We start from the raw sequence: 26,389 nt of genomic DNA, 5'->3' as shown, positions 1-26,389 counted from the left end.
AATACTATAGGTTATGTCTTTACTATTGGTGGGGCAGCTGTGAGTTGGGTTTCTAGGTTATAGAAGATTAATGCTCTATCCACTACAGAGGCAAAGTATGTTGCTGCTATAGAGGCAGCCAAGGAGATGATATGGCTTCAGTTCTTCTTGGAAGAATTGGGACATCCTTAGAATGATAATTATTTATTCACAGATAGTCAGAGTGCCATTCACCTTGCAAAGAATTCAGCTCTGCATTCTAAGGCCAAACACATACAATTATGGTACCATTTCATTCCATTAGTTTTGGAAGATGGACAGTTAATGCTGGAGAAGATACATACCAATGACAATCCAGCAGATATGTTGACAAAGGTTGTAACAAGGGAGAAGCTAAACTCCTCTTAAGCTTCGGTTGGTCTTTTAGACTGAACATGAATAAAAGAATAGCAGAGTCCAGGTTGGTTTGATCCAGTGGGAGCCCCGTGTGGTAGTGGTATTGCTACAAGATCAGTCTCCAAATTGTGGGAGATTGTTGTTTAGTGTTGAGCCTGATCAGTCCCCAATGGGAGATTGTTAGATTATGGTGACTGATCAGGAAAGTACTGTACATATTATGGCCAACATATGGTCGACATTTTGTAACCCTAAAATGGATAAAATACTTGTATAAAAGGGTTTAGGGTTAGGTATTTTCATTATGTTGTGATGAAAAATTGGTTCTTGTGGTGGTATTGAGCTGTAAGGGATTACGAATTGTAATCAGGTTGTAATCACTAGACTGTAATAAGATCGGACTTGTTTTTTGGTGGACGTAGCCCAAGGATTGGGTGAACCACGTTAAATCTTGGTGCCTTGTGTTCATTTTTGTGTGGTCTATTATTTTCTGTTATTGGTTATATTTGCATGTAGTTTTTATTTCTATCCATGGTTTATCCTAATAGGAGTTGCCATCCCCAATGGATCTATGAACCATGGGAAGGGATGGCTAACAAAATATGCCAAGTATGCAGGCATCATCCCTATATCTGGTACATTTGAGAGGTAGTCCCACTATGTCATAACTAGGTTTCACACATCTATCATTAATCTCCAAGGATTTAACCTCGCTGACCATCCTCGCTCCAAGTCTCGGGCTAACTTGGCATAGGAGCAATACTCCTATGATATATCTTGAGGCCACCCATACTATTGCCATACCTATGTGATGGGGAATCTCTCGATGATGTGGGTGGCTCAGCCTAGCAGTGGCCATGAGGAGAACTTTTAGCTAAGCTCTTGAGGAGCATCATCCTAGTCCTCAGTCTCTCTCTAGTGCCACCATACAATGGATACCAGGTCATTGAGACATGTCCTCCAGTGCTTAGTCTTACCTTGACTTTTCTAGGTAAGCTATCCTCTATACCTGCATATGTAGGGCTCCATTGGCTCTCATGCATCCTCAAAAATGGGTCATGTCACTAGCAAGTGCTCCCATGCCCAAATCTATAAAACATATACCTCAGTGGCTATACTCTTCTTCTCATGGTACATTATCTCATGCATCTCGTGGTACATGTGTGTGAGCATGCACTATCTTAACCTGTATCTCTCCGGGGCATCCAACTTTCACTATAGCATCATGCCCTAACCACACTCCAATCCATGCTATCCTCTATCAGGTACCAAGAAACAACTGATGAAAATGGCCAAAACTGAGGCCAACCTGTGAGTAGTTCCATATGTGTGGATGACCTCATCCCATGTGATGGCTCACCCTATTGCCAAATCTCTCTAAAATATGGCCCTCAATGCCTCTATGCCTACTCTAGGCACTGTGTCGTAAACTACTCGTGACCCATGGAAGGGTATCTGTAGTATCTAGTAGATGTCCTCTACCATAATAGTCATCTTCCCTTGTGGAAGATGAAAGGTGTTCATCTCCCAATGGAAATGCTCCACCAAGGCAGTTAAAAGGTTGTGACTCACCAGCACTGTTGGGATCCGGCATAGAGATGCCAATCCTAATCTATCAATGTGTGCCATATCGGCATCATCTAAGCTCTACAACAAAGCTCTATAAGGTGGATAGTGTGATCTAAACGTGATGTCATTGAAGATCATCTACACACACAAACAAGAACAACATGCAAATAGTTAGTACCCACTCGACAAGTCAAAATAATGGCAAAACAAATGCAAATTTCAGATGAATAATAAAAAATTAAATTTTTAAATTCATTCCCCATGCTAAAATTTTGCACAGAAATTCATGTTCTTGTGTGAAATCTTGCATCTTTGCGCGAGAAAAGACAAGACTCTGAGTGAAATATAGCCAAAATCCCATGCATCTCGCATGAGAGGTGGGTGTCTCATGTGCAAGATTCCCCATCAATGCATGTGAAGAAACACTGGGTTGGTGGATCTTCACGTGAAGAAGGATTGGGTTTGTGCACAGAAAGATACCCTCGCACGAGAACCGATTGACCTACCCTAAAAACATGCAAAAGCACACTAAAAAATGTCTCAAAATGGATTAAAAATTAAATGCAAAGAGAGATTGTCAACTACTCATCGAAGGTCCATAGTCTGCCAACTGGCTATGTCGTCAAGAGCGCTCAAAATGGTGTGTCCACACTGGAACTGCCATGTTTCTCTTAAAGCTCTCTTCTCCACTAAAGAAAAAATGCACAAATGATTTGAAAATGACCCTTTGGGCCCTTATGTAGGTGTTGACCTTATTTTTCAAAGTGCTCCAATTTGTGCAAAAATCACCTCCTGACTAATTTGACCATTCTAAATCCATTTTTGGGATTGAATTCAAATTTTAACACACCTAAACAGCTAAAAACACATTTTAAAATTTTGGTACTGACACGATTGAATTCTTGTGTAATCCAAATTCTTCTGATACCTTGCAAATCTTGGAATCTTTTCAACTCAAAATTTCTTCAAATTTCATCACCAATCTCAAAAAAGTCAACTATGGTCAAATTTGGTCAACTTTTGGTTAAACTTGGTTTTTTGACTCTTCAATTTCTTTTGTATATCTCTCTATACTACTTTACATCATATTTCTAGTGTGTTATCTTTCGATTTCGCTCCAAAGGGAGTAAGATGATTACATCATTGAATCTAAATTTCAAAATCAATCTAAATCTTCAATGCTCGAGGCATCTTGTTCCCATCTTATGTCCTCATTGCTAGGGGAATCTTCTTCCCCTCTATTTGGAAACTTTTTCATCTATCTCTTCTTTTCATCAGCTGATTATATCTTATAATAGTCTTTATTAGAGTTCGATGGATAGGTATCAGGACAGTCTAAACTCTGACTCCTGAGGACCAGGCCTTGTTTTGAGGATGATTCTATGACTCATAATTTGATCATGTTATCTTTCATACTTAGGTATCTAGTTGTTCTATTTGGATCCCTTAAGGTTAAGCTTCATTTTGGAGATGATCTTTAAAAGCTTATTCAACTTAGGTATCTAGGTGTTCTACCTAGATCACTTAAGGTTAAGCTCCATTCTAGAGATAATATTTAAAAGCTTGTCAATTCAGATATCTAGGTCTTCTACCTAGATCCCTTAAGGTTAAGCTCCATTCTGGAGATAATCTTTAAAAGCTTTTCATTTTAGGTATCTAAGTGTTCTACCTAGATTCCTTAAGGTTAAGCTTCATTCTAGAGATAGTCTTTAAAAGCTTATGAATTGGTCTCTGTATCATCAATTTTGGAACCAATCTCATTTCTTGATCTCCGCATCATGCTTTTTGATTTCCTTTGAATTAAACATGTTGCTCTCACATTCATTCAAAAAGGGGAAAAATGTAATACCCCAAAATTGGCTTATTACCATGTTTACCAATTCTGGTCTATTTTCGATCAATTCTAAAGTCCTATTTCAATAGGAAATTCTTATTCTGATTTTTTCTACTTGACTTAATTGTCAAATGTAGAAAACCCTAAATCTACATTAATCAGGCTACCTAGTTAATTCCTAAGTATCAATTCGAATTAGTCACATTAAACCTATTGATTAATATTTAATTTAACTTAATGTGTTTGTACTTTAATTTAATTAAATTATATCCTAAGGCTAATGTACTAAGGAATTAAAAGTATTTAATTTATGCTCACTTTAATTAATTGAATGAGATTATTCAATTAAATGGAAAAGGCATTTATGAGTTCATATCTCACTTTATGAAATTAAATAATATCTTCAAAATCTTCTCTTCAGTTCTAAAATGGAAAATTTGAGTGAACTATCTCTTGAAATTGGAATTAATCTAGTTAACTTGTTCTCACACTCATGAAAAGCTTAGTTAACTACTCATCACACTCAGATTTGAAATAGTCAACTTCACTTGCACAAAGAAGTTTCCATTTTAACTGAATCTTCTCTCTAATCTTAATCGTTCATCCAAATTGATCCTAACTATTGATCAATTCCTAGATTCTATTTAAGGGGCTCTCAATCCCTCATTATAGAGGTTGGAATTTGAATGTATTGAATTGCTATCGAAATAATCACACATTCTAGGTTTCATACTTGCATATATACTTTGATGTCATTTTAGAATAAGAATGCATACATTTAGCTTAATGTCCTTTATTTCTTAGAGTAATGCTTGCATTTTCATATAGACTAAATGTGTAATCATATTCTACATCAAATCCTTTATTCTAGAAAGGTCTAGTTGCCTGCATCTCATTCTGAGAGCACAATAGACAAAATCCTTCTAGTTAGAAGCCAAGTAGGTCACATTGTTGGGCCTCTTGGATAAATGACTCCATGTTTATTCCAGGATGAATCCACATTTAATGATCATGTTGAAGTGTAGGTGAAAGATCTAAGGTCTCATTTTCACATACACAACAAAATGCAACTAAGGCTACAAGATGTGACTTATAGCTCCCTTCAAATGTAACTAAAGACAACCTAAAAGAAGCTAAAGTCTTGGAAGTAACTCAATACTCTTATCTATGACTTATAATTAATAGTAAGAGACTAAAGATCAAAAAAATGACTCTACATACTACATACGACACTCTGATAGACTAGGTTGAGTTTTCCACTTGATTTAAAAATAGGCCAAATTTGTCAAATTTTAAGGATAATTTGTTAAATTGTTGTGGGCTTGAATGTCTAAAAATTTCTATAATTGTCTAAGAGGTTTTTCTTTGAGGTTGTTTACACTCCAAACACACATATTCTCCTAATTTAGCTAGGTAGAGGTTTGTAACCTTTTTCATTGACTTGGGAACACACCCAAAGAGTCCCTAGGATATGTAGGATGATAACATAGATGTTGGAAATTGGTAGCCATATGCCCAAGTGTTAATGTTAATGGGGTCTTGATATGGTGAATTTCTTGGGACAATTATACCTCACATAAATATATCTAACCTTTCAAAGGTGATATGAGTGGCTTCTAGAAATGAGTAACTAATTTAGGCATACATTCATAACCACCCCCATTGTCTCACACAAGAAAAGATTTAGGCCTCTCATCCCTATGAGTACCTAGATGTGTATTATCTTGTAAGAAATATTTATGCCACTTTTTTGTACAAAACACTTAATCATATCCAAGGAAAGACAAAATCAATGGTTTAATGAAAAAATGATTAAACCTTCCAATATTTTCATCTCAAGGAAGTGTCTTTATTATAATGAGTGTAAGGGTTGGCATTTACCTGACCTTACTTGGGTCATTCTTGGGAGAGTTTTACCTCAACAAAAGACTTATTAGAGGTAAAAGAAAGTTAAATGTATTGAATCAAATGATCTTATAAGTTTTTAATTCTCTCTAAGAAAGAAGAGAATACTCCTCTACCTCTTCATCTTTCCCAAACATATAAAGCATGTTTTCTTATCTTAGCCATCATGAAAGTATAATGCCAAAAACTTCTAGGTTTTTGATTCATCTAAGATGGAGAAGAGCATAATCCCCTTGTTCTAAGAAAACATCTCCAATCTGGCCCTTATAGCCTCCAAGGATGCTTGTCTCTTGGATTTTTCTAGATTTTTGAATCTCCTAAGAAGGACAAGAGCATAATGCTATAAAAGGCATGACAATAGACTTGGAAAATAACATTAATTACTAGATTCCTACTAAAGTCTAAGAAGAGACAACATTTTAATGCAATTTTTTCATAGAAAACCTGCCTATGATGCATTAATATTTGTCATTTATTTTAATTGTGCAATATTTGACAAGCCATTCTTTATCAAGCATCTTGCACACAATAGTTAGGTTGTAGAAATTAGACAAAAATATCAAAATCACCCATTACTCACCATAAATTATCAAAAATTGTAAGTGTTGATACCAAAAGAAACTAACATGATTTCTAAGAAGTGACTAAGAAATTCAAAAAAATGTGAGCATTCCTAGAAATAATTAATAAAATCCCCAAAATGACCAAGGAATCCAATTATGACTAAAGAAAACCCACTGCAAATTTTTGGACCACAGAAGGACCCCCATTTCAAAAACATCCCCTCATTTGCATGCCATGCTTTATCAAATCTTTTCTTTCTAGTTTTCATATTAAGTTAAGAGATGTAAGGGAAACTACTTCAAACCTCCTTGAACTTGGTTCAAAATGGTTCAATAAGCTTCCCATTGGCTTGACCATGTTCCAACTAGTTCAAAAAAGTGCAAATTGCTTCAAATAAATTCAATATGGTTTAGTAGGGTTCAAGGTGGCTTATTCCAAGTATAGTTGGTTCAAGTAGTATGATAGGGTTTAGAATGGTTCAAGAAAGTTCATCAAGTTCAAAGACTCAACCAATTTAAAATCAAAACTACTTGAAGTTTCAATACAAATTCTCTAGTCTAAAGTTAAATGGTTCAGATTTTAGAAGACTCGATGGATCAGGTTTAGAGTATTAAGTTCATTAGTTTAGAGCCAATGTTGGTAGCTTCATGTGATCAAAAGGAGATGTGATATCTTTCTAAAAGAATGAATCACTTTCAAAAAGGTTTTGGAAATGATATAGATCCCTTCTTGAAGGTTATTTGTGGTAAGACAAGCATCAAAATGACCATGATATTGGTGTCACTTGATTTTAGTATGTGAAGAAGAATTTACCAAAGACATGGTATCAGTTTATGTTACTGAAAAATATAGGCCCAATTGGACATAAATATGTTTTTAATCTATAGAATCATCTACATGAAATTCCCATAGAGCAAGTCTCCATGCAAGTGAAGATTTAACTCAAGCTTATAGTGTAAAGACAAAGTTGTGAAAAGATGATTCTCTAAATGCCATAACAGTGAGTTCAACTATCCTTCTTCAAATAGACGTAGAGATTTCTAATAAATTAGTAAAATTAGAATTTTATCCTTAATGTAATCCATCAAATTTGTGTACAAATAAGGATTCAAGAGAAGATATGGTAACAATAATGACTCAAAATTCTATAATCACAAATTTTCTGTTGACAGAAAAAAGTTATGTAGCAGGGGGCATAAATTTTGAGTCCACTATTGGATTGGGCTGAATTTTGGATTTTTTGGTAGACCTTAATTCTCTAAATCCTCTCTAAATTTTTTTGAAAGATTCATTCTAGATCAAAAGGTATGAATGTTTGAGTGGAGTACTATCAAAATTATCAACAACAATCACAAAATGATGACAACACTTCATCACTGGAAAGTGCCACCTATCAAAGGGCCCATCTGTATATATTTTTGGAGTGGATGATAAGTCTAAGATCATTTATAATTTCAATATTTTTGAAAGATTAAACTTGGGATGAAATAATAAGAAATATGAATTCAATAGTCAGTTTGGATAACTAAAAGGGAAACCTTGAAAAAAAATCCACTAAGAATAGTGACGAAGCACAAGTCATAAATAATCAATAATATTTTCCAAGATTCAATCATGAAACTAAATGAGTTTCCTATAGAGTCTATTTATGTAACAAATTTCCAAGAGAAAGGGTCCAATTCTTATTTTCTAAAGTTCTTCATGTTATATGGAAAAGGGGATTTTTCTATTTTTGTTTGTAAGGGAAGGGCGGAAGGTAGATTATTTCTATTCTAAACTGTAACTTGTGTCTAGGGATGATAGGGCTTCTAGTTATCTTTTGTGTTATCAAAGAAAGAGAATATATATAATCTCTGAGTTTCAATAGCTTTCTTCAGTCTTACATCTATCTTTGAATCATTTTAGCCTTCTTTGATTGTCATCCTGCTCCATTTTATAGTGTATACACTTGTTAATTGATATGCGAGTCTTGATCATTCATGTATCTAAAAGGAAATGTTATATCTTACTTTATTTTTGTGTAGTGTGAAAAGAAAATAAATGGTCTCTATGCCTTTTATTGGTCATATTTAGTTATTTAAATTCAAATAAAATTCATTCTATGTATGAGGATGAATGTATCCTTCTTTACCTTCGTTCTAGGTATAAATATTATTCTATTCATTATATACCTAAATAAGGTAGTTGCACCTTCCCAAAATCTAGAAGACACTTGCACATTTTAGTTGTATGCAACCCTACTATTGTAGATTGTATCTTTGAGTTTGGGAAATCAAGAGTCATTTTTTAAAGGGTTTTGTTGGAAGACAAATATTTCCACTAATAGATTTAGTGAATCTAGATGGGATACAAGAACAAAGATCAACGCTAGATTGATTTTCCTTAGTTAATTTTTATACATTCAAAGTTGACAACTCTATGTTTTAATTTACATAATGTTTGAGTAAATAACTCAAAGATATATTATGATATTGGTTGCAACACAACCATGGGGACTTTGCATTCATCATTTTTCATTGTCTCAATATTCATCCATGTCTAAAGGGTCAAGGGAATGCCTCCCTAAGTTCATGGGAGATAAATCACATGATTTGGATGACCACATTAGAGTGGTCACATTTGCTTGTGGATTCCTTAGTGTGCAAGATGAGAAAATGTTTGTCAAGTTATTTATTGGAAGTCTCATTTGAAATGTTGTTGATTGATTCCATAATTTGTAGGAGAGTTGTATCACTTACTAGTGTGATTTGGAGGTAAAGTTCCTTGAAAGATTCAAACCTGCAATTGATGTTGGGAAGTTTTTGTGTAATTTCTTTCAAATTCAAATGAAAGGGAATGAATTTGTGAGAGGTTTTGTTCATAGATTCAATAGGCGTGTCATTAAGATCCCATAAACCTCTCACTCAAGTGAAAGCAATCAACTGTCTACTTTTATTGTTGCAATAAAAATAGAGATTAGGTTCTTGTTAAGTGTTTAAAAGTGAGAACATTTGAACTTGCATAAAGGGATGCTATTGGATTAGATGATGATATGTTTCTAAGTGGGCTAAAGCATGCAAAAGTTTCAAAAGAAGAAATATGTCTTTATGAATAACAATGTTTCTCAAAGAAAAATTCTACACAAAATAAATATGTTGTATGCATGTCAAAGGAAATGAACTATGCCTCTTTTTATTCAAACTCAATGGCTTTCCACAATAAAGATTTTCAAGAGCCTGCATCAACTAAAAATAATTTTTTTAATATGGTAAGGATTTATTGTCTACATGTTGAGGATGATGATGATTATGTTTCACAACCAAATAATTTAATTGCTTGCATAAGTGTGTCTCATATTGGAAAAAACTTGGTGATGACAACTTGAATAAAGGCCTATCAATGGCTGCTTTTTTTTCAAAAAAAATCCTTTACATTTAAAGATCCTAATACCATTCCAACCATTGATGTTGATCAAGGAAGTGTGTTGGATCAACACAAGCAAGAAGAAAGTTTGTGTCATGAATTATGATTGGGTCTTTACTGATAGTTGTTCCAAATTATTTTTTAGGAATAGCATATCTTGTATACCAAAAAAAAATTCATATCATCACATATTTTTCTCAACCAGTCAATGGTTTTTAGTGAGTGGTTAACTGCATTCTTGGAGGTATGGGTTACTTGACCTATACTTTGTAAATAATTTTTCGGTGTGCTTTGGGTGTAGCTTGATTTCTTAGTTTTATTTTTGGCTTGTTTCTTAGCCTTGCTCCCCTCCACCTTCTCTATAAGCATCTCCCTACACTCTTTTTGTAATACTATTGAAAAATATTTCATGGCACTAACTTCTTTGAATCAAAGATGCAAACATTATTTTCTTTTGCAAGAAAAAAATCCCCCACGAAGAGCCTATGTTGAATCACATATGGACCTCTATTTTTAAAAAATCCCACAATCAAATTCCCCTATTTTCATGCCATGTTTTAGCAAATATTTTATTTCTAGTTTACATATTAATTTTAGATAGGTAAGGGAAAGACTTTGAACCTCTTTGAACTTAGTTCAAAATGATTCAATAAGCTTCTCACAATTTTGAACATGTTTAGGTAGGTGCATCTTGGTTCAAATCGATTCAATATGGTTCATTAGGTTTCAAGATGGGTTATTCCAAGTACACTTGGTTCAACTGGGACAATAGGGTTGAGAACTATTTCTATATGACCAATGTTAGTATGCTAATAGAAACTTAATTTAAATAAAGCTTCTACAAACTAAACAAAATTCATAAACTTCAAGATAGACTAAGATGAGATCTCAATTGAGAATAATGAGGCATTAATGGGCTCTCTCAATGAGAAGCTCTCTTGTTGAGTATCTTTGTCTAAATAGATAGGATGTATGCTCAAGCTTTTATGCTTCAAAAAGGGCTTCAAATGGAGTTGGAATTTGGGTGCGAGTGTATGGTTTTGATGTAAAATGGCTTCTTAAAATGGCATTATGACTTTACTTCATGGATTTTGTAATTTTGCAAAGGGGAAGGATCCAATTTATAGGCAAGAGGCTTGAGGGATTGAGGGCTAAGATGCAAGGATGGGAAAAAGCTCATGTAGGGCTCAGATTGCATGAGAGGAGAGCACATGGATTGTGCTTCTTTATAGCTAATCAGGGAGTGACACATGTCACAAGGTGAGAGGATGGAGGAAACGAGATGGATGAGTCAAAAAAGGAGGCTCAAGGGATAAAATCTTCATAAAGACCCTCATAATGGCTTGTAAGAGCAATAAAAGGGCTTGGAAGAGTCATTTATGGCCTAGTGGGCTTCATAAAGTTTTATGGTTGAGATATTTTGAGGGAGATGAGAGCAATTTTGACTTGGACTTGATTAGGAAGGTTTTAAGCTTTCTTAGGATTGTGCAAATTATTAGAAGATGGATTAGGATGGTTGAGGATTAGCTTAGGGATAGGCAAGTGGATGGCATTTAATGAGGGTGGGTGAAGGAGGAGATATTTGTTAACTTTGGCTTGGGTTAGTAAGTCTTAACCTATTTTTAGGAAATGTGACAAGGTTAGGAGAGGATTAGGATTAGGTTTAAAGACATCTTCTAGAAAAGTCTAGACTTTGGATGAGGATAAAGACTTTCTAGAATAGTCTAGAACTTCCTAGGATGAGGATGAAGACTTTCTAGAAGAGTCTAGAACTTCTTAGGATGAGGATAAATTAGATTTTTAGGAAATAAATAAAGTTTTATTTATTTCAAGGGTTTGGGTTGAGGAGATATTTATTAAAACTTTTTTAATAAACATGAGGATTAATATTTAATCTTAATTAAATATTTTGAGTTGGGATTAGGGGTAGGAAATGATGGGATTAGCCTTTAATCAAAATTAAAGAAGGATTAGAAGATTTTGGAAGAGGTTAGTGGTCTTAAGGAAATTGGCCAAATTTTGGGCAAAAAACAAATTTTTTATTTATTTTGGGTTTTTTGGTCAATTTATTAATTAAATAATTAATAAATAAGGAAATAATTTTTAAATAAGATTTAAACATTTTTGGGAGGGATTCTTTAATTAAATATTTTTAATTAAGATAAAGGGATTTAATGGCATAAAAATTAATTAATTAATTAATTAAATAAATAATTAATAAATGATGATGTCATCAAGACTTTTTCAGAAAATAAAAATACTTTATTTTCTAAAGGTTTTTAGGTGTCTACACTATTTAGAAAAGCTCAAAGACTCAATTAGTTCAAGATCCAAACTACTAGTAGTTTCAATGGAAGTTATCGAGTCTAAAGTTAAATGCTCTAGATTAGAGAAGACTCAATGGATTGAGTTTAGTGGATTAAGTTCATTAGTTCATAGGTTAGGTTGGTAGTTGTTGGCTATTTTTGCCCCATTCAACCCATCATTAATAACCAATCTAGGAGATCTTCAATGTGTTGGATTCTTTGGTGGGCTAACACGCTAGTTGGTGGTTAATATTTCATGTTGTCCATAGTGTTCTTTGGCCGATTGGATCAATTTGTTCTTCTAGCAATTTGCTTAGTTACTAGTTCGGTTTATTATTTGACAAAGTGACTCGATTAATGACTCAATCTATTCTTTGGATGAGTGGCTTGGTCTATTCTTTTACCAATTTTTATTTTATTTCACAAGGGTCACCTTGGGTAGCTTGCAAAATAGCCAACGTATATGTTATTTCTTCCACTATGCATTGGGAAATGTGCTAACCATTAGATTAAAAAGTTTCTTCATCAATAATTGTATTTTAATAATTTATTGGGATATTTTTGCAGCATCTAGGAATAAAAAGATCTACATCAATGGTCCACTACTTTTGGGGCACATCTTGTTGGAAATGGAATGACAAGCAAGTGACTTGGGGGGGGTGACTCAGGAACCAATCAAACTTCTTTTACTTAGATTAATACTTTAGATTATCTATTCTACTTCCATGCATGAACATAAAGTAATAAAGAAATCAACACCATAACACTTTGACACAAGATATAGTAACCAAGAAACCCTTCAAGTAGAAGGTAAAATTGGAGTTGAGATGACACGCACAAGCTTCACTACTATAGTAATAAAGTTGGTCTATTAAGGTAGCTCCCACAATAAATATCTTCATAAAAACCAAATATACCTTTAGGTTAGCTTAAGTTCTAATGCTCAGGTAATACAGTGCATTTTATCTTCTTTTGTCACTCAAGAAATTCAGAGAGCTTGGTTAACTCCATGAACTTGGTTCACACATGAAGTTTGTTTCCACTAAGAATACTATACAACTTGGTTTATATTGCAAGCTCGGTTAGCATAGTAATCCTTCATCTTCTCGAGCTACACTATAATATGTTCCTTGATGGAAATCTCAGTTGTAGTATTAATTGACCTTCCTAGATAGCTTAAGTGATTTTATTACTAATTGACAATATGTCTTTCCATAGGGTCAAAAATCTCTCCCTTTGGCATTAGTGACAAAAACACTTGTCCTAAATATTTTTTCTAAAACTAAAAATTACTTACACAAAATTTTCCTGTCAAACTCCCCTTTGCATGTGCATGGTTTTATAATTCAATTTGAACTAGAATGTTGTTGCTCAATTACAACTTCTCTAAATTTGGATTTTTTAAAATTATTTTTATTTGACTTGAAAATCTGATTTGTATACATATTCTTCTATACATTTCCTCATATACATATTTCCTTCTTGATTATATACATATTATGTTTCCTCCTTTATTTGTATATAATATACATATTTTCTCCCTATTTTTTGTTACAAATGCCAAAATTTACAAGGTTATGCCAAAACATGTGAGGAAATCATTATGCACTTTGAAAATTAAAGACATTATTTTATCCCAATTCTCTTGTAGTACCTTCAATGTGTGTAATTCAATATGGAGTTCAACTAATAACTATTGTGGTTTCACAATGCATGCCCCTTTTCTCCTAGAAATGGGGACCCCCTAGTAATGTTTTTTCTTTTCCAAACCCCTAGTTTGAGGTCTACATCAGTTTTGGGACTCTACCTAGAGTCTGGGTCTTGCCTACTACCTTGCCTAAAAAACCTAGTTGTCAAATTTGAGAGATTTGGTCTAGAAATGTGAAATAGACGTTAAGGTATGCACTAGCACACCTAGCACACATGCACAACTATTATGGGTGTGCGGGTGCACTAGATGTGGAAGTTCCATACACACCCTTTGGAGGTGTGCATTTGCACAGGTGCACACATCCCAAAGGTGTGCATGGTCCCAGGTCTATAAATACCTGACACTGACCATTCCCTCATTCATTATTCTTCTTCAGGCATTTGTGAGTGCACCTCCACACCTACAAAGTTGTGTCAAACATCATGTACACACCAATACATGCTTAAACATTAAGAAAGGTGTGTAGTTATCCTAGGTGTGTAGGGGTGCACCTTTATTTACATCTCTTAAAAAACATAAAACACTAGCATCTCCTAAGGGAAAGGTGCACACCTGTGCACCTATCCAAGGTGCACAGGTGTGCACCTTTCATCAAGACCTAACTAAAAGAACATAAGTAATGGTGAGAATATGTACACCTAGTCAAGATGCACATATATACACCATTTCTGACCCTTTAACTAAAACACAAGTAAAGGTGCACACGTGCACACCTCATTAAGATGTGCAGGTGTGTACCCTTAATCTTATAAAGCTGGCTAAGTCTTGATTGTTCATGAAATATGTGCAGTAGTGCACATGTGCATGTGCACACTCTATCTAGGTTTGCACCTACACAGGTGCACAATTGCATGCAAATGACTATTCTTGAGTCATTAAACACACCTAGTGCACCTATCAAGGTGTGTCAATGCGTTAAACTACATAAATAGAGCTAAATGAGGGATTTAACTAGTTTTGTAAGAATTTTGGGGTTTTGGGTCTAATTTTTTAGCAATTAGGGTTTTGTTAGGGTCTAATTTTCACCCCTTCAAACCAATGTTTTTTATGTTTTGTGCAGATAAAACGGCTTCCTCATCATCCTCACTTGTAGAGAAGATGGCTCCAAAACTAGTTGTTTTCATGTTTCAAAGGGTACCTAAGAAATCATGCTTTCAGTATGTACATTCAGATATTAGAGATACATAATTAGGACATATAGAATGGAACACATTCCTAGTACTTTGCAACAAGCCTAAGGATAGATTCTTGATGATCTCAAAACTTTTAATTTTAGGTTTGGTTAATGTGACCTCAAATCCCACATTAGTACAATCTTTAGAGCTTGTCATGGTCTTGGTAGAGAATTATGTGTCGGGAGAAAGAGTTGTGAAGAGTATAATAGGGGAGATAGTCTTAGATTTAAGACCAAGGAACATTGAGAAAGTCTTCCATCTTCTAAGAGGAGATCAATATGTGAAAATTACTTATCATAAAGTAGAAAGAGGTATAGGGAACATGAAAAGGAAGCTAAAGTGATCATACAATCATCATTCTTGATTGATAGAACACCGATGGGATGAAGCCCAAGAAAGGTAGATATGACTAGAGGATACATGAATGATGATATTGGATACTCCATTGTGCTTTTGAGTAGGGTTATGGGTTTACCAGAAGCTAGACACCTACATATCTGGATTATACATTTCATCGAGACCATCAGAACAACTAAAATGCCAATTGATTTGGCTAAAATACTAAGTGAAATCTTAGATCATAAGTTGGTAGGCGTCAAAGTCAACCCCAGGTTTTACATGACATCATACTTGATGTATTTTCTGGTGGCAAGGACAACTGACTATCTAGGATTTTATAATAAGGGAAGCATGCAAGATGCTAATGCTTGGCCTTATGTGGTATATTCCCAATTAGTAAAGAAGAAGCTCTCAGATCTCAACAAAGAATACATAATAGTCAATGATGCTTTCATTTTTGCAATAATCTAGTTTATTGAGGGTGATTATGCCAAGAGGATGTTAGTAGAGGCAGTAGCAAGGATTGTAGAGATGGGTGCCTATTGCATCTAGTTAAATAAATTCACCTACCTAAGGGTAGCATGCACAACTGTGAATCTGAAGAAATTTCTAAGATATCCATTGAATAGGCTCATTTTACTAGAGATTGCAAGATAAGTCATATTTGCATATGATAGAGTGGGGAAGTAGCATAAGAAGACCTAGGTATGGCCCATCACTATAGGTTCATTTGAAGTTGAGAAAATACACAATATCATGACCTTTGATGTAGAATGCGATCATTATCCCTAGGAAGACTACAACTCTCCTTGTCCATTTGTATATAATATTGGTAGAATTCAACTTTTGGTAGGGAAACAATGCATTCATGAAGATGCAATAGAGGATCATTGGATGAATGTAATAGATGACTTTGATATCAAAATTAGGGATTATTGTAGGGATATATCAAGACCTAAGTAATGGTGAGAATATGCACACCTAATCAAGATGCACATATGTAAACCATTTTTGACCCTTTAATTAGAACACAACTAAGGGTGCACACATGTGCACCCCATTAACATGCACAGGTGTGCACGCTTAATCTTGCAAAGCCAGCTAAGTCCCTATTGTGCATGAAATGTGCATAGTAGTGAACACACACACTCTATTGAGGTGTGTAGCTGCACAGGTGCACAACTGCATTTAAATGACTATTCTTGAGTCATTAAGAACACCTAGAACACCTATCAAGGTGCACAGGTGTGTTAAACTACATAAATAGAGCTAAATGAGGGATTTGGCTAGTTTTGCAAGTGTTTTGGGGTTTTGGGTCTAATTTTTTAGCAATTAGGGTTTTGTTAGGGTTTAATTTTCACCCCTTCAAACTTATATTTTTATGTTTTGTGCAGATAAAATGGCTTCCTCATCATCCTCACTTGCAAAGAAGATGGCTCCAAAACTAGTTGTTTTCAAATTTCAAGGGGCACCTAAGAAATCATGCTTTCAGTATGTACATTCAAATATTAGAGATATGGAATTGGGACACATAACTTAGAACACATTACTAGTACTTTGCAACAAGCCTAAGGATAGGTTCTCGATGGTCTCAACACTTTTAAGTTTAGGCTTGGTTAATGCGGCCTCACATCCCACATTAGTGCAATCTTTAGAGCTTTTCATGGCCTTGGCAAAGAATTATGTGTCAGAAGAAAGAGTTGTGAAGAGTATAATAGGGGAGATAGTCTTGGATTTAAGACCAAGGAAAATTGAGAAAGTCTTCCATCTTCTAAGAGTAGATCAATATGTGAAAATTACTTATCATCAAGTAGAAAGATGGTATAGGGAACATGAAAAGGAAGCTAAAGTGATCATACAATCATCATCATTGATTGATAGAATATGGGTGGTACAAAGGCCAGGAAAGGTAGATATGACCAGAGAATACATGAACGATGATATTAGATACTCCATTGTGCTTTTGAGTACGGTTATGAGTTAATTGGTAGTTGGGCACCTGAATATGTGGATGGTACATTTCATCAAGACCATCAGAATAGCTAAAATGCCAATTGATTGGGCTACAATACTAACTCAACCACTATCACTTAAGATTGTAGAGAACAATCATATAGATTTGGAGAAAATTTGATCTTGGCATGGATTTAGATGCAATGAAATCCAACATTTTTCCAAAATAGAGCCTTGAGAAGATAGAATGGCACCATTAAATCACTCTAACCAAGTAGATGAATAAAACTAGGGATGGTGGAGTGTTTCATTTGTTTACCAGGCATGACATTCATTGGAAAGTGGTTGTAATCGATCATGAAGATCAAATTGTGAAAGAAAACATCTCTTCCTTTTGTTTCTAGCTCATGAGTAAGCAAGGTCAATAGGTCAAATAAAACCCTACAACCAAGATGAGCCATGTGGACCAATAATTTTATTTCTTTTCACCACCCCACAAAGTCTCTTCACGGTTCGACCATTTTACTTTTAACTAACTATACCACCCTCAAACTTAACTATGGTGGTTTTTAAAAAAATGTCAACCTAATGGCCAATGCTAACTATAGTTTTTACTTCCTCAGGCCCACAAAAATATGTGTCCTTTAGGCACTTCCCCACAATGTCTAAAGTTCTCACAATTCCATGATGTGAGAAAGCACTGATTGTTGATCTATAGAAGATCAATGATTGATGAAAATCTTTGTTGTTATTGTGCCTGCTCCATTATCTTTCAGGCCCATGGACCACTTAGCATCCACCTCAGCATGACTTGGAATCCAACTAGTACCATTTTCCAACCTTGGCAGTCCACATGGAAGGATGGAACCACCGGTCCATATGTCAAAATATCACTTCCCCACATTGTCAGAAGGTCTGACAAAAGGAAAAATGTAGGAAAGTGACTACCAATAGAACCTGAGTTGTAGTCCAACTCGCATCGATATGTCAGCATGATACCTTACTTCATCTATGGCCCATGAGAAATGGGACCCATATGCCACATGGTGGTGAGACACTTACCTACTCTATGTCAAGGTCATTCACGTTGAAGAAGCAGGAAGTGCTCACCATAGATCTATGCAAGATCTAACGGTGCAAACAATTATCGGAGCCAAAAGCAAACTAAGAAGATATGGAAATATTATAAGGTTTTAATTTCATTCATTTCATATTTCCATAATATTTGAGTATTTTTTAAAATGGGAAGTGGTAGTTTATTGTTTAAATTCAAATGTGACAATTTTGGCAGGAAGGCAAATTTGGCCAACAAGAACCTCAACAAACTTCTCATGATATAGAGGCTAGGATTTTCGATACAACAGATGTATGGACACCAAATTTAGATCTCTCATAGAAGGAGAAGATTCCAAAAAGGAGGGATAGGGGAAAAGGGCCTACATGGTAGTCTTCCTTTTCAACCAAATATATGTCTCCTATGGGAACTGTACTAGATTGGTTGAAAAGGGAAGTCATGATTCGACAAAAGTAATAGTTGAACCTTAATGAAGAGGAGAGTATGGATGTGCTAGTAGAAGCCATCAATAGGCCTGAGCCACTACCAGTGATGCACACAAATTAGCCTTCATAATCAAGAATAGAGATCAGGACCTACTTGCTCACATAGTCATTCCTCCTCCACATCCTAAGAACAAATATTTAACTCCTCAGGACTATCATATTATGAAAGTCCTATTTAGTAGATGCAATAGTAATGAGAACTACATGTGTCAAGGAGGTGTTCAATCATTTTGATGATAATGAGAATGAATTAATAAAGTTGTGGTAAGAAAATGAGCTACTAAGAGGATATCTACATGGGATTGAAGGTCCATTAGATAAAGACCACCTAGAGGTTACCCTCGCTGAGGTATTAAAAAGGAGAGATAAGGGGAGTGTCCAAGCTGATTAATTTCTAGGAGCATGTTAGCAATGGCATGACAATTTTGAGCAAAAAGGTCTAGAAATAATACAGGCTAATTTGAACCTTTTGCATAATGTTCATTCTAATGTGAAGAAACTTGTATCTATAATAGACTAGAATTTTGGGCTTATGGATAAAGTGCATACCTTTAGAAAAGACCTTTAGGCACTACAAACAATAAAAGGTCAAAGGTATCATACACTCACAAAAGTGTATACAATAGATGAAATTGATAAACTTGAGGATTGGGTTGAAAAGATAGCTACCTAAAATAAGGTCACGGAAGGACTTCATGAAGACATTTAGAATTTAAAGGGCCAGTCTCAAGAGCGAATTTTGGATGAAGATATGTATTATGATGCCATTTCTATTAAGATTTTTGAAAATAAGTCAAAGACGAAGCTCAAGGAGATACAAGCAATAGTAGAACAATTTTGAAGAACTTTCAAGGATGCTTCATCTGATGAAGACATTAGGCAAGCATTCAAGACTGAAGAGGTATTTTTGAGACTTGATGATAGACTTGATTTTTTGGAAACTCAAATGGATATCAGTAACTATTTTCAAATAGTTAGGCATAAATATGAGGCTTAATATTCTCCAAAAGCTTCCCAAGTGATGGAGATTATAGAGAAATTCAAAGAAAACATCCAAACATCACTTTGGTATAAAGGTGAAGAAAACCTAGAAGCTAGAAATTTAGTTTTGACACTTGGAAATTTTTTGGATTTTTTGGATTTTTTGAACTTGTTACCGAAGTGCATAGGTGCATTAATTCAAAGCTACACTGGAAATTTTGAAGAAGTTAGAAATGCATCGACAAATAGCTATCAATTCCAAATTTAGAGCTTTCCATGCACTAAAAACACATTCTGACAGCAATTTAACTCATAGAAACATTCAGAGAAGGTCAAGCTTCCATTTTTAGAGCTTTTAGTGACTCCTACATCCTCTTACAAATTCCTTCTTCTTATCTACTACTTCTTTCTTTTTTTTTAAGACATGTAAAGGCTCATGCATCCATTAATTGATATTAAAAAGGGTGGAGTCCTAATTAGCACAATTTAGAGAGTCAGTTTGTACATAAATAGATTTGTTTTACTAGTTTAGAAGCATATATTTGCATAAAGAGATCTCTCACTCTCAACACAAATTGATGAGATAGTTTCTTATAAATTTAGGAATGTAATATGCATTCCAAGTTTCTTATAAATTTAGGAATGTAATATGCATTCCAGGCCTTTATTTTGATGCAATAATATATGCTTTTGGTGCTCTCATTTTGAGTGCTTTTATTCTTGCTAGAGTGTGTTATTTTTGTGGATTCTTGTTCATGATAATAATGGAGCCAATCGTTTTTTGTGTTGATTTTATTGTGTGATACTTTAGTGCTATTTTTTTTCACATGTTGACAAATTCTGCCAATGTATAGAGTTGGAGAAGAGATCACCGTTTTTGTTCCTACATAGCTTCTCATCTCACATGAGTGCACTTTACATGGCCTTTCAATTTGATAATAAGTGAAACATCTTTTAGTTTTACTAAATTACCATCAACGATTGCATCAGCAGATTTGAGGAAGCATTGCTCCTACATTCATTGGTTTCCTACCTAATCTTTTCAACAATTTAACTCACAGACATTTTTTTACCATGGTTTATTTCCATTAGTAATTTCCCTTTCACACTATTTACTTTTATCTCTTGTTACCTTATCTTTGTTATTCTCTTCACTAACCCTTGGGTAAATTAGGAATTCATATAGTTGCATTGTTAGATTGCATTCATTAAAAAGTAGAAAATACCAAAAAACTTATCTATTTTTGTGGTTAATTTTGAAATAACAAGTAGATTGATCATATTTTCCAAAATTGGTATGAACTAACAAAGGCCTCTTTGTGAATAAATACATTTATGTTCAACTGAGTGAATTTCAGTAGGTCGCAAGATCGCTTGGAAACTTGGAGTTGATCCTAGATCATCGTTTCAAGAGAGGAGTTTGAAAGGATTCATTTCATTAAGCATCATGCAAAATGACAACTCAAGTATAAATCCATTATGATATCTGCAATTGAGAAGTTGGTCTCATGTACTATTGTCTTTGTATGTACCAAGTGCTTTTGCATCACATCCATATGAGGAAGTCTCATACACTAGATGTCTAAGATTTTTTCCCTTATCCTTTCTTCTTCCCTCAATAACTCATCCTAAAAATATTTCAAAAGTCTAACCTTTACAAAATAATTTGAGTTGGTATTCAGGTCAAGTACTAATTAACTAGCATTGCTCTTTAAATCTTCATCAATTTTTGTTAGTTTGTCTTTTATTTCCTTTGTGAAAATTGATGTATCACATAATTTTTTGGCCAATAAAATAATAGTATTTACAACTTCTTCAAGTGTTCCAATAAATGTGGAAAGTTCCACTTGATCTATAACAATCTTCTTTGCTACATTTTCTAGAAATTTATTTTCAAAATTTCTCTCTACTCTCTACAAAAGTTTCTCCCACCTATCTATATCTTTATTTTATTTATGTATAATATCTACTAATTGTTCTATAACATGGGCCTCATTATTTACCTCTATTTTTAATACATCCAAAAATATGTTTTTGATGTCTTCAAGAACTTTTCCTCTATCTATTTCTACTCTCAACTTCCTCTATTGTGCCCTCTTTCTCCATAGATCACTAAGTATCTCCATCTGATTACAAGTAAGATTTGATTGGTCCTAATTTGGAATTTCAATCTCAGTGTCTAGATCTATCTCATCAGCATTTTTTACATTTTCTTTATCTCTTTCTCTAGAAGAGACAATGATTGCCTTTCCTTTCTCCTCATTTTTCTTCTCCTCTCTGCTCAGTTGACACAAAGATGCTTATTTTCTTTCTTTTTCAATTTTCTCTTAATCCTTAAGTTTCTACTCTATTAAAGTTATCCTAGACATAGATGGAGTCTACGACTTGGGTCCTACTTGGGTGGATGGAAGACTTAGAACCTTCTTTTCTTATTGATCTACACTAGGTGTTGTAATGGCTTGGCTCAGAGTGGAGGGTAGATATGCAATCACCACTGCTTCCATCAGCTCTATATCAAATTCTTTAATAGTCTATACTTCATGAAATTCACCTTTATTTAATTTTCCCTCTTTTAAAATTTTTTTTCCACAACTTTGTTGTGGACTGCACACCATCCTCAATATCTTTTTACAAAATTTCAAAGGCTTTGAACCTTGGAGTCTTCCTACTCTCATTTCCTGTCATGGCCTCCTTGATTTCTGCATTGGAGAGGTTAGGTAAGACACTTTTTATATTTTCTCTCTGATGTCTTTTTCTCTTTTGACAACATTAGTCCACCTCTGTGAGACCGCCTTCAATGGGACATCACGAGCTTTCCCTTTTAGCTCATTAGGATCTTACATCCATTTTTCCATTTTCTCTACTAGAGCATCTTCAATCTGCTACTTCTCTTCATTTCTTTTGGTTTCATACTTGATGAACTTGAAACGTGCCATTCTACTTCCTTCTTTAAGTCTCTTAACTTGTTCCTCAAAGGATAGTGGAGGCTTTTTCAATTCAATGATGGAAATTTTTGGATTTGATTTGCATTCTAAAGATGTGTGACCTTGTTTGTGGCATGTAAAATAATTTCCTTCTTGGTTATACATTCATTTTCCTTGTGACCATACTTGTTACAATTATAGCACTGACCTTTGAACTTAGGTTGCATGACATTGTTCCAACAAACATTTGTAGTATGACTTAATTTAGCACAAGTCTTGCATGAAGACCTTTTTTTCTTCTGTGCTCCTTGTTATGATGACTCTCTTTGATTTGTGTGCCCTAAGCCAATAGTGCCTTTGGCTCTATTCAAAGATTTCTCATATAATTGATTCACACTTTCTTGTGATTTCCATCTTCTCCCATTTAGTTCCTTTTCAACTCTTAGCTCATTCTAGAGTCTCTCATTTTTTGCTCTTAGATTGGTGATTCCTTGGTTTGCATCATCTAGTTGAGCAATCATATTTGCTTGATTTAGAAATAGTTTTTGAACTTCATTCATTTGTATAGCCAATTCTTTTCAAAGATTGAGTGAGTTGTTCCTTGAGTTTCTTGACTTGCTCCATAGCTAGGTGTAGATCCAGTTTGTCATTCTCAATAGCTTTCTCTAAGTTGTACATGTCTAGCTCCATAGATATTTTACTCTCTAGTTGTTAAGCCTCTAATAGGAGAACCTTTCTTTGATACCAATTTTTTGAAATACAATGACAAGAAAGTGGCTGAGAGGGGGGGTGAATTAAGAAGCAACATAACTTCTTTTACTTAGATTACTGATTTAGATTATCTATTCTAGTTCCATTCATGAACATAAAGTAATAAAGAAATTAACACCATAACACTTTGACACAAGATATGATAACTCAAAAACACTCCAAGTAGAAGGTAAAACTAGGGTGGGGATGACACCCACAAGCTTCACCAGTGCAGTAATAAAATTGGTCTATTAAGGCTTACAATTGATCATTTCTGGTGATCTACTCTATTAGGAGTAAAAAGGACTATTAGGTCCACCTTGCAAAAGGAATATACAATACAATGAAGTATTTTCTCTATTAAGAGACTTAGCATAAGACTATTAACTATATCTAATTAAAGTATTTGACTGATGCACCTATTAGGATGAATCAGCAAGATGATCTCTACAATGCAACTTGATTTTTTTATTAAGATCCTTTTAATAATCTGATCACTTGACTATGATGGATGAGTCTCTTATTTCCTCTTTATACTACTTTGTATCCTAGTTTCATATTTTTAGGATTAACCACATAGAGAAATAAAAATTGCATGCAAATATAACCAATATAAAAAAATAATGAACCACATAGAAGGGACAACAAAACACTAAGATTTAACATAGTTCACCCAATCCCTGGGCTACATCCACCAAAAAAAAACTCCAATATTATTATGAATTATAATCTAGTATCCCTTACAGTTCTATACAACCACAAGAAGCAATTTTCACATCACACTTTATGGGAAAATCCCTAACCCTAAGCCCAAAAATCCCTATTTCCATATAAAATTTGTCCAATTTGGACATAATTGAAATTTGAGGCAAAAAATTACTATCAAATTTGGGCACACTTCATGAGGCAACAATTTATTTTTTCATTAAAAAAAACAAAAAATTAGAAAGCCTTTTTAAAAAAATGCATTTTTAAAAAATAAAATAAAACTTTAAAAAAAATTGCTTTCTTTTGTTTTTGTTTTTTCAAAAAAACCCTTTTTAAATCTTCCTAAAAAGAATGCTTGCATCATTAAAAGTACTAACATAGCAATGGCATCAGCAACGTACTAACACAACAAGTCTGACAGCCACAGGTGCTGATGTCATCATTGTTGGAGCCTAAATTTGACGGCCTTCAAACCATCTTTTCTATGATTTGGTTTGGCTTAAAAAGTTATTTATAGTTTTTTGGTCATAACTTGAGCATACAGACATATTTTTTCAATCCGAAAAATGCATCGGAAAGTTGGTCCAAGACAAAGACATTGGTATAGGTGCTTTAGGTTTTTTATGTAGTTTGGTTGCCTTTTTTTGGCAGTCAAAGCTAGATATTCTATTTTGCACTCTAGGAGGCATATCTTGAGCATCTGATCTCCGATTTGGGACTTCTTTATATTGTTGGAAAGTTGCTTCTACACTCTTTCTAGTGATGCTAGTTGTTATTCCAGATTCTACTCTAGGAACATTCTATTTAGTCTTCTACTTTTTGGCATTCTGGTGGATATCTTACTTGTTTTAGGTTCGAGGATCGATTTTGTTGCTTCAGATGATTTTTCATGACTTGTACTTTATGTTGTATCAGTCTTATGTCTCTTTTGATCACTGTTGATATCATTTGTAAGCATTTTTATGCAAACACACTGAGATAAAGTGCCACTCCATGCATTTCAGGATCCTTTTCATCATTGTGATTTATTGTAATTACACTATTTTATAAGGTGTCATCAAGGGATAGTTGTTTGCCTTTCAGTGCCCTCTTCCTTTGTCAAGTGAGTGTCCCTTCCACAAAATTAGCCCCATGATGTGTCGATGAAATGTGTCTTTATAGGTGCCTATACCTCACTCTCGATGTGCCTGGTTCCTATGTTGTAGGAGTTTTTTGGCCCACTTTCTTAGTTGCTTGTCACCTCACCCTTGTCTACATTAAGGGGGGGTTCTTTTGTTTCTTCTTTTTGTTTCTTCTAATGCTTCCTTGGTTCATTGGAGTGAGCTATGTATTCAGTATTTAATCCTATGTACTAAGTGATTGTAGTGGCTAGATACCTATGCATTTTGGTGAGACAGATCATCTACCATATAGACACTCTTCTTTTTGTTCCTACTTTGAGGTTCTACAGATCAGCAACTCCTTTTTGATAGAGTTTACAGCTTCTTTATGCTTTAGTGGTTCTCTTCATGATCACTTTTTGTTCCTATCATCTAGAACATTGTTTGTTATCTCTTTTTGGAGTAGGGTTTTTCCCATGTGGTTTCTTCTATTTCTCCATTTCATAGAGATTCTGTTGTAATTCGGTACCTCATCAAGCCTTGTTGCCAGGACCCATTTTTCTACTTTCATAGTTGTGTTAGGTTAGCTTACCTCCTAAGCTTTACTTAAGGGGGAGTGTTAGAGTAATTATTTATTTACACTTATTAATTAAATCACTTTGATTCAATTAAATAAGTTTCCTATTACTCTAGTTTTCTTAAGCTATCTCTTAGGTGCATATAATTAATATTTTATATTAATTATAATGTGCAACCTAGCTTTTTTCTTGTTAGGGATTTGATATCCTTTTATAAGGATTGATCTCTTTGTAATTTATTATTTTACTTTTGATAATAGCAATCTCTCTTTTTGCTCATCAAGAATGTCTCATCTATGGATCTGGCAATTCCTGCCTCCATAGCCTTTTGCTTCTCTTTCTATGATAGGTGTTTGCATGTAGGTGATTCTTGGGAGCTGTAGGGTTGATCTTTCATCAACTTCAACATTTTGCTCCATATTCACTTATTCTCTTACAAAATTGCTATTCTTACACATTTCACACTTTGACAAATGAATTTGTCTTTCCTTATATATCTTCCAAGTGATAAATCTATATCATTTTGGCTCCCACAATATATATCTTCATAAACCAGATATATCTTTAGGTTGACTTAAATATTGATGCTTGGGTAATATAGTTAATTTGATCATCTACTATCACTCAGGCAATACAAAGAGCTTGGTTAATTTTG

This window comes from Cupressus sempervirens, chromosome 7, assembly GCF_028749045.1.
Source record: "Cupressus sempervirens isolate cs-2001-9-10 chromosome 7, ASM2874904v1, whole genome shotgun sequence".
Classification (NCBI taxonomy): Eukaryota; Viridiplantae; Streptophyta; class Pinopsida; order Cupressales; family Cupressaceae; genus Cupressus; species Cupressus sempervirens.
Note: the sequence above shows the minus strand (reverse complement) of the source record.